Source organism: Cyprinodon tularosa, unplaced genomic scaffold (assembly GCF_016077235.1).
Source record: "Cyprinodon tularosa strain WSP-4 unplaced genomic scaffold, ASM1607723v1 ctg69, whole genome shotgun sequence".
In the NCBI taxonomy this organism is placed as follows: domain Eukaryota; kingdom Metazoa; phylum Chordata; class Actinopteri; order Cyprinodontiformes; family Cyprinodontidae; genus Cyprinodon; species Cyprinodon tularosa.
In genome coordinates this window covers 444,281-456,543 of record NW_024039440.1, presented here as the reverse complement: position 1 = coordinate 456,543, position 12,263 = coordinate 444,281, and positions in this window count along the sequence as shown.

The window sequence follows — 12,263 nt, the reverse complement described above, 5'->3', positions numbered from 1 at the left end:
TTAGAATTTGTCTAACTGTGAGCGGCCTTCTGCTGAGGCCAACCGGGGTTCAGGGAGATAGAAGTACACATACAAGAAGAAGCAGAGATACAAAAGGTAAGTGATTAAAGCTCTACAAGTGGCCCTGTCCTGGAAAGAAACAGTTAGGCAGACAAGCTCTAAACCAATTGCCTTGTCAGAGGACGAAGGAGAGTATATACAGTTACTCACAGCAAAAGAAATAGGACTACACTGAAAACTGGCCAGGTTCTAACATCTATAAACAGAGATGTCGATGGCAGCTGCACTGTTGATATTTCAATCCATGATGGAGTCACAGCCAAACAGGAACAAACCAGATGAAGCTACTATGACAGGAAAAAGCAGAGAGAAATAAAGTTATAGGTGAAAATTGACCATGGGCGTAGGTTTGCATAGGGACCATAGGGACATGTCCCTACCAAAATTTTGAACCGACCTAATTGTCCCGACCAATAATTGGATGTGAGCAACATGTTTATAATTTCCAGCAGTAGTTGTTGCAGCAGTGGCTTATTTTCCTCTCGCAGCTCCTCTGCCTGCTCTCTCCTGTCCCTTTCATGTAGCAGCGCATGGAACTGTGCTGCGCTGTTGAACTCCACTCTCATTGGTTGTTCTGCCTTAGGTTCCGCCTTCTCTCCCTCTGATTGGCTGTTTTCTAGTCCGCGTGTGCTTGGAGCACAACATTGAAAATGTATTCACACTAGAATGCTGCGGTTACTCCAATTAATATTAGGCTACAAAACAAGTCCCAATAAAAAAAAAATTAATACCATGTACACTAAAAAACAAAAACCTTATTTTTTTTCTTTTATAAAACGAAATATTCTTAGACAGCCAGGAGTTCTGAAGACTGCTGGAAAATTGGCAAATAAAGGCTGTAAGCAATCAACATTTCGTATTCTTAGCCACAGCCAACTAAAAAAGAAAATGTGAGGGTTTCCTTTTTACCGATATTTAGTTGCTGTTTTTTGATGACTCTTTGAGGAAGTTCAGGTATAATTATTAGCAGGTGTTATTTCTCTTATAGAGTATAACAACAAGAAATTGGGCCTAAACATCTGCTGTTTATCGTTTAAAAAGCATAATTAGGGTTCCACATAATAATAGTAATTTAATTGACTTTTTATACTTCTAGAAATAGGATAAAGACAAGAACAAACAGAGGAAGAATATCAACATTGATTTTATCTTACATAGATTTCCACACAGTCTATAAGTAAATTAGTACAAACAATAATGTATGGTAAAATGCTTGAATATGGCTGTTTATTTTTGATATTATAAAATTACAGATAAGATAATGTTATATTGTCTTTTATAATTGTTAAAAGTGATTTTATATTTGAATACACTTAGGCTCATTCTTAGTGTTGTGTTTGTAGATGATGCCACTGAAAAAAAATCCTTTACTATTAAAAATGCACTTATACATTATATGATTATAGGAAACACAGATATCCAGTAATAATGATGCAGGGCAGCTGTAGGTGAAGCAGCTGGCCCTTCAGTGCTTCAGGTGATGTCTAAATAAAGCAGGTGAAACTAAAATATTCCACATGAGGAGTTCTGGATGGAGAATATTGACAGACAAAAACATTTTTTTAAATATTATATTATATACCGGTGTGTGTATATATATATATATATATATATATATATATATATATATATATATATATATATATATATATATATATATATATATATATATATATATATATATATATATAGTATTTTTACAATTTTGGTATAATTACTGATTTAAGTGGGTTGCTCTGTCAGGGAAAGGCACATTTTACATTTATATTATGTTTTATAGTCTCTATTCTTCAGTTATTGATGAATCACTTACTAAATTCTTACTAAAGTCGATGCAATCAACTGGTTTTCCTTAGATAGAAAACTTTGTATCAATTTGACTGTATGATCTGGTTCAACTGTAAAGTGCCTTGAGATGACATGAGTTGTGAATTTGGCGCTATATAAATAAACTGAATTGAATTAAATTAGTTGACAATTATTGAAATAATCAATTAATACAATTCATTTTTTCAGCCACAGATAAAATACATTAAATGGGCTACACAGAGTAACTACAGCCCAGATGTTCAACTTTTATAGTGTAAGTTAATATTTTAATGAATGTATTATTTTGCTTGATACAGAGAGAGAATAGTAGGTAAAAATATAAGAGTGGGGTTTAACTCTGCACAATTCTATATCTTCAAAAGAAAATACTGTATTTACCTTCTCTCTTAGTCATTCAAATGAAACCATTTTCAAAGTGGAAAACAGTCCTAATTCCACATTCATCAGAGCCGGTGATACTTCAAACATTGATAAACAGCATCTAATGAGTGTAGAGCTTATAACATTTTTATTAATGGAGCAAAATGTTGCTTTTCTCTTTTAACAATGAATTCCTCTTATTAGTACGGATGCTCACATCGAGTATAAAAAAAGGGGCATGCATATTGCAAAGCACCAATGCCACCCGACCAATTGTGTCCCTACCGAAGTTCAAATCAAACCTACGCCCTTGAAATTGACAAATACTTTAGAATGGAAGAATAGATATAGAATGAAGCAGAATGAGAAAGAAAAATGTTTTCTAAGTCATCCAGCAGCCTAAGCATATAGCAGCACAAATATAGAATATAGTGACATATCAGATGGAAAATTTGGCCTTTCTTATATATTGAAAAAATGAAGCCAAAAAAAAACCCTGAGTGATATATATGAAAAATAAGTGTAAGCCATAAATTTATAAATCCCCATTTTTAGCAGCATTTACTTAATTTTCATATTTATCAAAATCATAAAATACTGCCGCTTGACTGTTGTTTATCAATTGACTTTAGGCATAGTTTAAGTAGATTGAGCAAATAATCGTTTTGTACCCATTTAATGTGTTTGGTTTTTACTATGTGGGAATCTACGCTGATACAAACTGGGTTTGGCAATTGTGTTGTTGGCAATTAAATGTTTACAGACTTTTCTAGTTTGAATAAAATTTGATACCTATCCAGGAGTACACCAATCCAGAATCGATGAAGATTTTGGCAATGTGATAAAATGTGTTCACAAGTCTGGCTACTTTCAATGAAAGCCTATTGTGGTTACCAAACAATCATGTTTTATGAAAACATAGAATTTTTCCATAAGCTAAATCAAAGCAAGCCAGACCTACTCGATTAACTTGTCCAAGTTTGGAATTTATGTTTGGCAAGAGATATGGATATTTAACTCCCTAATAGACGTCTGCAAAGTTTGACATGTAGATTGTAGGATTCCAGGGGTGTAGTTAGTACTGTACATGGCCACTTTTTTCAGTCAGTGAGTTGGCCACCACCTTGCTTAGGCAAACATGTTCTTGCTGAGATCATTTTAACCATTCTAAACTTTCAGCTTGGCAATAAAAGTGAAAGGAACGTTCCTTATGACACTCACACACTCCTAGAAACAGAAGTGTGTAACTGTCACCAGATAGCATCTTATGGCTTTGTGCCCAATCCCCTAGTCCTTGAAGTGTGGTATTAATAGGCCTGCCAACTCCTTGGAATGGCGTGAGTATGCATAACTGCAAATGTTGTGCATACAACAGTGTGTTACCAACGTTTGAAGGCCTAACTTGACAGAATTTAGTATTTTAAAAATGTACATAAGTAATTGGTTTTGGGCAAACTATACAATTCATAGATAGTAGTACCGTAAGAAGTTGTTTTTATGGTTTTTGTGGAGACAGACTTATTAGTGTATACATTTCTAAGGGTTATTATTTTCCATATGCTAGGCTTGCATTACTACACTGTAGAGTCCAAGTGGAAATATAAGCAACCCCACTCTCTTTGTGTATCTCCATTACATTTTTATTTCAGTCTCTGAAAACCTGAAACCTGCCCCAAGCTTCAATTTTTGCACAAGTAGCCCTGATCTTGTCTGTTCCAAATCTTTTCAAAAGATGTACTCGTGGAAGGGTTCAAGCAGTAACTACACTACAAGTAACTGATTTAAATTAGTTAACTCCAAGAACTTCAAACTTAATCACAGAGACAAATCTTTATTCAGGAAGTACAGAAAAGACTGACCATGGAAATGTTGAAAAAAGCAAACGCTAAATTTGTGTATAGAGAAATTTGTGTATAAAGATTCTCTTGCTCATTTTGAAGCGTGCAAACGTAGAATTAGAAAATTAGCAGTAAGATCAGCTTAAAAATCATACACAAGTGATCAAAACAATCACATTATGAAGGTTTTTAGTTTTCCACTGCGGATTTGGTACTTGGTTCAAACCTTTCCTTCTTTCAGTTTCCAATTCTATTCGGCTAGAGCAAAGAAAACTTTTTCTACTTTAATCATTAGCTAAAAATATTCCCACCCAAACTGATTAACAGTTAAAATAATTTGTGTTATTTATTTCCCATATCAAGACAGAAAAAAAACCCCAAAAATTTTTAAATCCATAAAACAGAGAGCCAGGTTAAGAGTATTTTCCTTTGTCTTTTTGCATGTTGTTTTCATATCAGCAGTAATGTAAGTTGAACTGCTTTAGTTGTTCCTGTCTAAACGTTAATGTAAATGCCATCTGGACCTTTTTTTAGGACTTTAAACATGATAATCGCCAAACTGGGGCTGGGCGATATGACTAAAATATAAAATCTCGATTTATAGAGCATCTTCTTGGATGATTACGATTTAATTCGATTTTGATTTAAATATTAAACACTACATGCATGTATGTTAAAATAGATTTACTTTACTCAAAAATATATTGTGCAAAGTAAAAAATATTTAGCCCACAAAAAACGTACTGTAAAAAAAATGTTAGCTTAAATATTTCTAACATAAATCTTTGGTAAGTTACACAAATGTTCATCCAACAATAATTGTACTTATTTTTTATCAGTAAAAGATGTACATTATATATATATATATATATATATATATATATATATATATATATATATATATATATATATATATATATATATATATATATATATATATATATATATATATATATATATATATATATATATATAATTAAGTACAATTGCAAGAAGAAAAGAGCCTAATTCGCTGAAATATGCAACTTATGGAACAGTCAATAACTTGTATTTATCTTCTGGGAATTAGGTGGTTTTTAAACAGCAGGTGTTGTTTGCCTATTTTATGTCAATATAATGCACAGTTAAACTCATGTACAGCTGAAGCGATCGACTGGACAAAAGGACTGTCGTACTTGAAAAAAAAACAAAGCAGAGTCCCACTTTTCACAGAGCGCTTGTAGTGTTTCTTTGTACAGTTTTGGTAGCACCACCTCTGCAAAGTATTTGCGACTCGGTCCTTATTTTGGATCAAACTTTTAACGTGAAGGAAGCCAGGTTTCTCTACGGTGTAAATGGGCCCCATGTCCATCCCTATATGGTCATCTGCTTCCACCGCACACTACACTTGTTGGTCGGCACCGCTTTAGAATGTGAGGCAGCCAGGGTTTGTGGTCTTTTCTTGTCGTGGTCGTGTTTGTCTTTGCCTGTGCTACTGATGCTGCACTCCCAAAGCTGTGAGTGCTGTTCCCATTCTGTGGGGTGCCTTTGCCGGAGAGTTGCACACTACTGTAGTCCACTTTACATTGGCCTTGTCAAAGCCGAACCACTTACATATAATTGACGAAAGTCCCTTTTCTCTGTACCAACTCTTCAGATTGTGCAGCAGCCATGGAGTGGGTAAACAGTGCAGCATTGTATTGGGCGGAAGGAGGAAAGAGGCGGCGGGAGCAAACGTGCAATTAAAAAGTAGAGAAGAGACTTCCTCAATTTTACGATTTAACAAAATTTCGATCGTGGACTTTTAAAAACATGAATCAATCGAATTAATTTGATTTATCACCCAGCTCTATGCCAATTCCCAGTCGTACATCCCTCATGAGGTGGTATGTGTACATTTGCTATGTAAAGTAAAAAATACTTGATTTTAATTCTGTTGTTTATAACAGTGATTATAAATCCAAACTTATTAGCCTTATTTTTTATTTTTGTTTTTCATAAACAGCTGAGAATCAGTGCTGAAGGATTTTCAGTTGTAAGGAGGGTTCGGGGTTTAAACCTCAGCAAAGGTTTTGCTGCGTATAAATAGTTCTTATGCAGCGTTACCGACCAACTTACCACATCATCTCGATCTGTCCTTCTGTCTGCCTGTCTTTCTCTCTGTATATATATTTTATTCTACTACAGGATATGAGATAAATATATGGATTGTTGAGAACAAGCTATTGCATGAGAAATGTTGGATTATAAGTAGGATGAGCTGCATTTTGTTTCACTTTTCATCAAACTGACAGGGCATAAGGTACACCTGTGTACCTTTAATAAAATCGTCAAATCTACACAAATATATTGGTTGAATTTATATGTAAGACATTATTCTAAGCAATGTTTTTTATTTCAAGAACATTGGTTAAGGAAACAAACTAAACTTCTTATTACGCATCATTGGTTTTGTTCTGAGGTATGCTGTATTTCAGGATGGTCCACTGGCTTTTCTGCCTTTGCTTTCAATCTCTGTTTTTCATCTGCTTTTGGCATTAAACACTTGTTAATGCTTGTTTTTTTTAAAGGAGACTTTATAAAGTAGGAGCCATTCAAAAACATGCAGGGTTTGAAATTTGTTTTGGGAAAATATGTATATCTATATCATTGGAGGGTTCTTCTTTGTTCATTATTGGCTTCCGGGAAACCATTGGCAAGTGGTTATTATTTAGTTTTCAAGTAGTTTAAGAGTTGTAGTGAGCTGATGGTGGAAAGGAAGACAGAGTTCCAGGAGGAGATCTGTATAGCCTTGAACAGACTGGTTACATCCAACTTCTTAATCTATGATCTGATATTTTGCCATGACACACTGACTGCAGTGCATATAGAGAAGTTCTTGATACACATAGGGATCAGATGCTAATCTGGGAAGATCTTATTTTGCCCAACAAATGGAATCAATGTCCCACATTTGAATGGGTCAGATTAATAAAAGTCAAAAAACAAATTACAAAAAATACAAAAAAAGTAACCAACCCTGGTAAAAAGAAAACCCTAATTACTAATTTAATTCACCTGCCTAGCCCGCCGAGTTTCTTATTATTTTTCATCTGTTCCACCTTCTCCTGCCTCTATTCAACTCGCCTCATTCCAGTCACCAGTGCCAGATTATCCAAGCCCTTGGTGAGAGTCTTCTAGCGTGTCTTAGTGTTTACTGATTGCTTGATCCTGACCTATTCTGCCTTTGGACCTCAGAGCCTGCCTGTTCCCATTCTGATCTGTTTGTTTGACCCGTCTTTGGACTCCTGTTGAATTCTGCCTGTTTACTGAACCTGGAACTGCTCCCTGACACCCTCCTGGATTTCCCCTCTGTACCTCCTCCGATGCTTGCTCTTCTGGCCCTGACTCCTGTGCACCTCCTCGACACTGGATTTTGGCTTTGCCCTCTGGATTATCTGCTTGGATCTGATCTCCTGCCTCTTCCTCAGTCTTCGGGACTTCAATGTCAGGGAACTTTGGGCAGCATCCGCTGTGTCTTGTCGGCACGCGACAGACTGGAATCTACCTCGTCTTCTGGGCATGGACTGGACTTTAAGAGGTTCTTGCCTTGGACACACTAGCTGATCACTGCAGATCCGTCATTCTAAATAAAAGTTTTTTTTAACATATCATACAGCCTGTCTGCTTGAATACTGGGTTCTCTGTTCTGAGCTCTGACAAAGTAATCTGGCCAGTCATCAGCACCAAGATTACCACAAGGGCGGATTCCAATTGCCCTTCTTGGCTGGTCAGGATGATCCCTATGAAAGTCTTAATTAAGCTGTTGTCCAAGATGAACCTGGTAGGAATCCAGGATCTTTCCATCTTAGAAAACCTGTTAATGATAGGGATGACGGTGTTGCCTTTGGATAGACCGGTAATAAAGTCCATGGCAATATTGGACCATGGTTGGGGTGGAATGGGTAAAGGTCATAAAATGCCAGTTTGCGTTCTTCTAGATATTTTGTACTGGTTGCAAAGGAGGCAAGATGCCACAAACTCCAGTACACCAGAGACCTCAGGAACCAAGATCGCAGCACTGCAAAAGGCAGCGGCTGCTACAGCTCTTCAACAATTTTCCGAAACATACAGCTTAGCACGCTACAAACTATGCATCAATTCTGTATCTATGACCACCAGTCAAAGCAGTGAACCCATGGAGCAGACCACGCCAGGGAAGGAGCAAGCGAAGACAGTGTGAAAGATGAAGGAAGCGCAGAAATAGAGGTGGGCTAACAGCGAATCTAAAAGGGAACTGCTACAATTCGCTGCTCCCTTCAACCCTGCCCTCCAACAGATGTTGTTCAATTGACAAGAAAATGTATCATCTTCAACTCGAACTCTCCTCAAAGGAGATCATCATCCTGATGGAGTCATGGCTTAACTCATCCATACCAGACAACGGTAGCTAATGCTGACTTCCTAAATGGACTAAACAATTTCTTTAGGAGGTTTGAGGCACTAAACAGCACTCCAGCAGTGAAAGCTGTTCCCCATCAGGGAGAGGAGGCTCTCTGGCTTTACACAGGGGACATTTGGGAGACTCTGGGGAGAGTCAACCCGAGGAAGACCCCAGGCCCCTGATAACATACCTGGGCGAGTGTTCAAGGAGTGTGCAGGTTAGTTGGCTAGCAACCTCACATACATTTTTAACACCTTGCTGGACCAAGCCATAGTGCCAACATGCTTTAAGTCTGCTTTAAGAAGCCTCAAGTCACCTCACTTAATGACCACCGGCCTATTGCACTGACTCCCATCATGATGAAGTGCTTTAAAAGGCTGGTAAAGAGCACATCATCTTCAGACTCCCCCCAACATTCGACCCATTTCAGTTTGCCTATACCGACAGAACCGCTCCAGTGAGGACGCCATCTCCTCCACTCTTCACCTGAGCTTGGCAAACCAAGAGAAGAACACCTATGTGCGGGTGCTGTTTTTAGAAGTCAGTTCAACTTTCAGCACCATCATTCCATAGCATCTGATAGGAAAACTGAAACATCTGGGCTTCAGCACATCCCTTTGCAATTCGCTGCTAGACTTCCACACCAATAGATCTCAATCAGTATGGGTCAGACAGATACCTCTTATGTCATCACCCTGACCACAGGCTCCCCTCAGGGCTGCATGCTGAGCCCCCTGTTCACTCTGATGACACATGACTGTGCCCCCAGGTTCACCAGCCTAATCAAAGACGACAACTACTGAGACTACAGAGAGGAGCTGGTTTGGCTGGTGCAAAGAAAACAGCCTGTTCCTGAACGTGAAGAAGACGAAGGAGATCATCGTCAACTTCAGGAAAGACCGTCCTTACCACGCTTCACTGCTCATCAACAGCTCAGCTGTGGAGGTGGACATTAGCACCAAATTATTGGGGGTGCACATCACAGACACCCTCACCTGGACTGTAAACACCACTCACTCACTGGTCAATAGGGCACAGAAGCACTTGTACTTCCTGCAGATGAGGAGAGACTTTCTACAGAAGGACCATAGAGAGCATTCTGACCAGCTGTCTTACTGTGTGATGTGGAGGTTGCAGCGTCTCAGACTTGAAGAATATGAAGAGTGGTGAGAACAGCAGAGAGGATAAAGGACATTTTATCCCAGCTCTGCATATCCCGAGCCTGCACCAGCATCAGCGACCCCTCACATCCCCCACCATGGACTGTTCTCCATGCTGCCCTCTGGGAAGAGGCATCGTAGCATCCATTGCAGGACCAGCAGGTTGTGCAACAGCTTTCCCTCGCTGCCATCAGATTGTTGAACTCTAAGCTGGACTCTCCATTACAATTGCAACATTGTATTTACCCTTCCAACATTGCTGAAACTTTTATAACCCTTTTAAATAAAAGACAATGTTCTACTGCATTTTGTACCATATTTATTTTGCACTGCATTGAACCTTTCCATAATAATGCCCCTTGCACCATTATTGTAAAACTGGTTTCCTTTTCTGCTACAGTGTTTACACTTTGATCATTGCTGCAATTTATATTGTAATGTAATGTTCATTTCACTCTTGTAAGCTGCTCATTTCACTCTTGTAAGCTGTACGCAAAGTAATTTCATCTTGTATACACTCTGTGTATTCGAAATGGCAATAAAGTTTGTCTAAGTCTAAGTGATGCATGCTAATGGAAAAACATTTAACAATTTAATTTAACCCAAAATATTACTTTATTACATGCTTGGCATAATAACCTCTCATTTGCAGAATACCACTCTCCACCAACAAGTGTTTTTTCCATTCATTTAAAATTCTATAAGTCACTTCTGTGAGTGGTGGCTTTGGCTCTAGGCGCCTCTGTCTGGCCTGTTCGGTGACAAGCAACAGAGTGCTGATAGATGGTTCCTGTTTGTGGTTGTAAATCGGCCTCTTGTTGGAGAGTTAACCCCTGTAACCCCCTGTAACGTCTGTAACAGCTAGCAGACCCCTTTCTCGCTGCCTAGGGCAGCTGATGAGCTGTTCCCAGAAAACTGATGAGCAGGTGGTATGTCTTTTCGGTTTGGGAAGTGAATGAATTTGCTTGCGCCGCAAACCAAGTTCACTTTTTGCTGCGTCTGACTGCGTGGGTGAGGATTTGGATCACAAAAGAAAAAATGAAAAATAAATTCATCTCTCATCTTGTGAACATCTGCTCCGCCAGCTGAAGCCAGCTTCCTGTGATTATAATGGCATGTATAATGAATGAAATAAAGATATCTGAGCAGTTTTAGTAAAGGTCAGCTATGCAGGCTGACCACTTAAGGAGCTGCTTGAGCTGCTGAATGTTTCTTTGTGTTATGACTGTGTCATTGGCGGTCATTACTCCAATTAATCACAAGTTATATGAAGGAAAATCTGCAAACTGACTGAGCAAGCACACATGTTCACTTGCTCTCAGAGAATTAGGGAGTAGTTCTCCTCCTTCTGCTGACCTTCTGCATTCACAGCTGTTTCTCCTCTAGGCTGACTGGTGACTGGGACGGGTTTTATTAATGTGCTGTAACTAAGTAACCACATAATATGGATCTCTGTAGCCCTGCTCACAAATTGATTTATTTCCTTGCGTGGGTGTGCTTACATTCACTGTCTAATTGTGCCTCGTTATATTTGCTTGCATGCCTTCTATTTAATGGACAGCAAGAATTTTCTTGAAATGTGTAGTGAGGTAACTTCAGTAGCTGCTCCTACAAATTTAGACATTTTTAAACCATTTTTCTAGATGAGCTTTTGATGGCCTTTTTTCTGAAACTCCTGGCGTTCGAAATTTTTAACATGTAGAATATGTATTGTCAGTTTTGGGCATATAAATGAAAGAATGACCATATTTCAGAAAGTTCTCAGAAAACCTTTAGCCTGATTTCCACTGACCATGGCATTGTGGAAAAATGTCAACTTTTGGTACAGTTTTATAGCAAGCTGGCAAGTGTCCCAAAGTCTGGGGGTGGGAGTCCTGTCTAAAAGAAAAAAACAAAAAACACATTTGCATGTTACTAATTGACCAGATTACTATGGCTTATTTTTATGTCCTAAGTTTGCATTACAGCCATACACCATTTCAGGTGGATTGTCTTTTTTTAGAACCTATGACTACAGTTCAATCAAAGTTTTTTTTCTTTTGTGGTGTTTTTTACAGACTCTGAATTGCATTTGATCATTTGATTTGCAGTATCGCATAAACACTTAAACACAAAGCCTTCTGATATTAAGTTTGTGCCGGAGAGGAAATGGGACAGCCATCTCTTAAAAAATAATAATGCAATAAGAACAGAATACAGTTTGGGAAAAAGGTCTTTCTCTTAAAAAGTTTATAAAAATGTATAAAGCAAAAAAAAACTGTTTTCTCACCCCTCGTGGGGTGGTATGTGTCATCCTCAAGCTCGGGTCCTCTACCAGAGGCCTGGGAGTTTGAGGGTTCTGCGCAGTATCTTAGCTGTTCCTAGGACTGCGCTCTTCTGGACAGAGACCTCTGATGTTTTACCTGGAATCTGCTGTAGCCACTCTCCCAGTTTGGGGGTCATATATATATATATACGGTATATATACGGTATATATATATATATAAAAGCATAACAAGATTATCTATAGCTTACTTAATAATCACTGGGAAAATAGTTTGCAGTTATAGGACCCCCCTCATAATTGCCGGCAAGATTTTTAAATGTTTCTTACTTGTGTTTCGATGATTCATA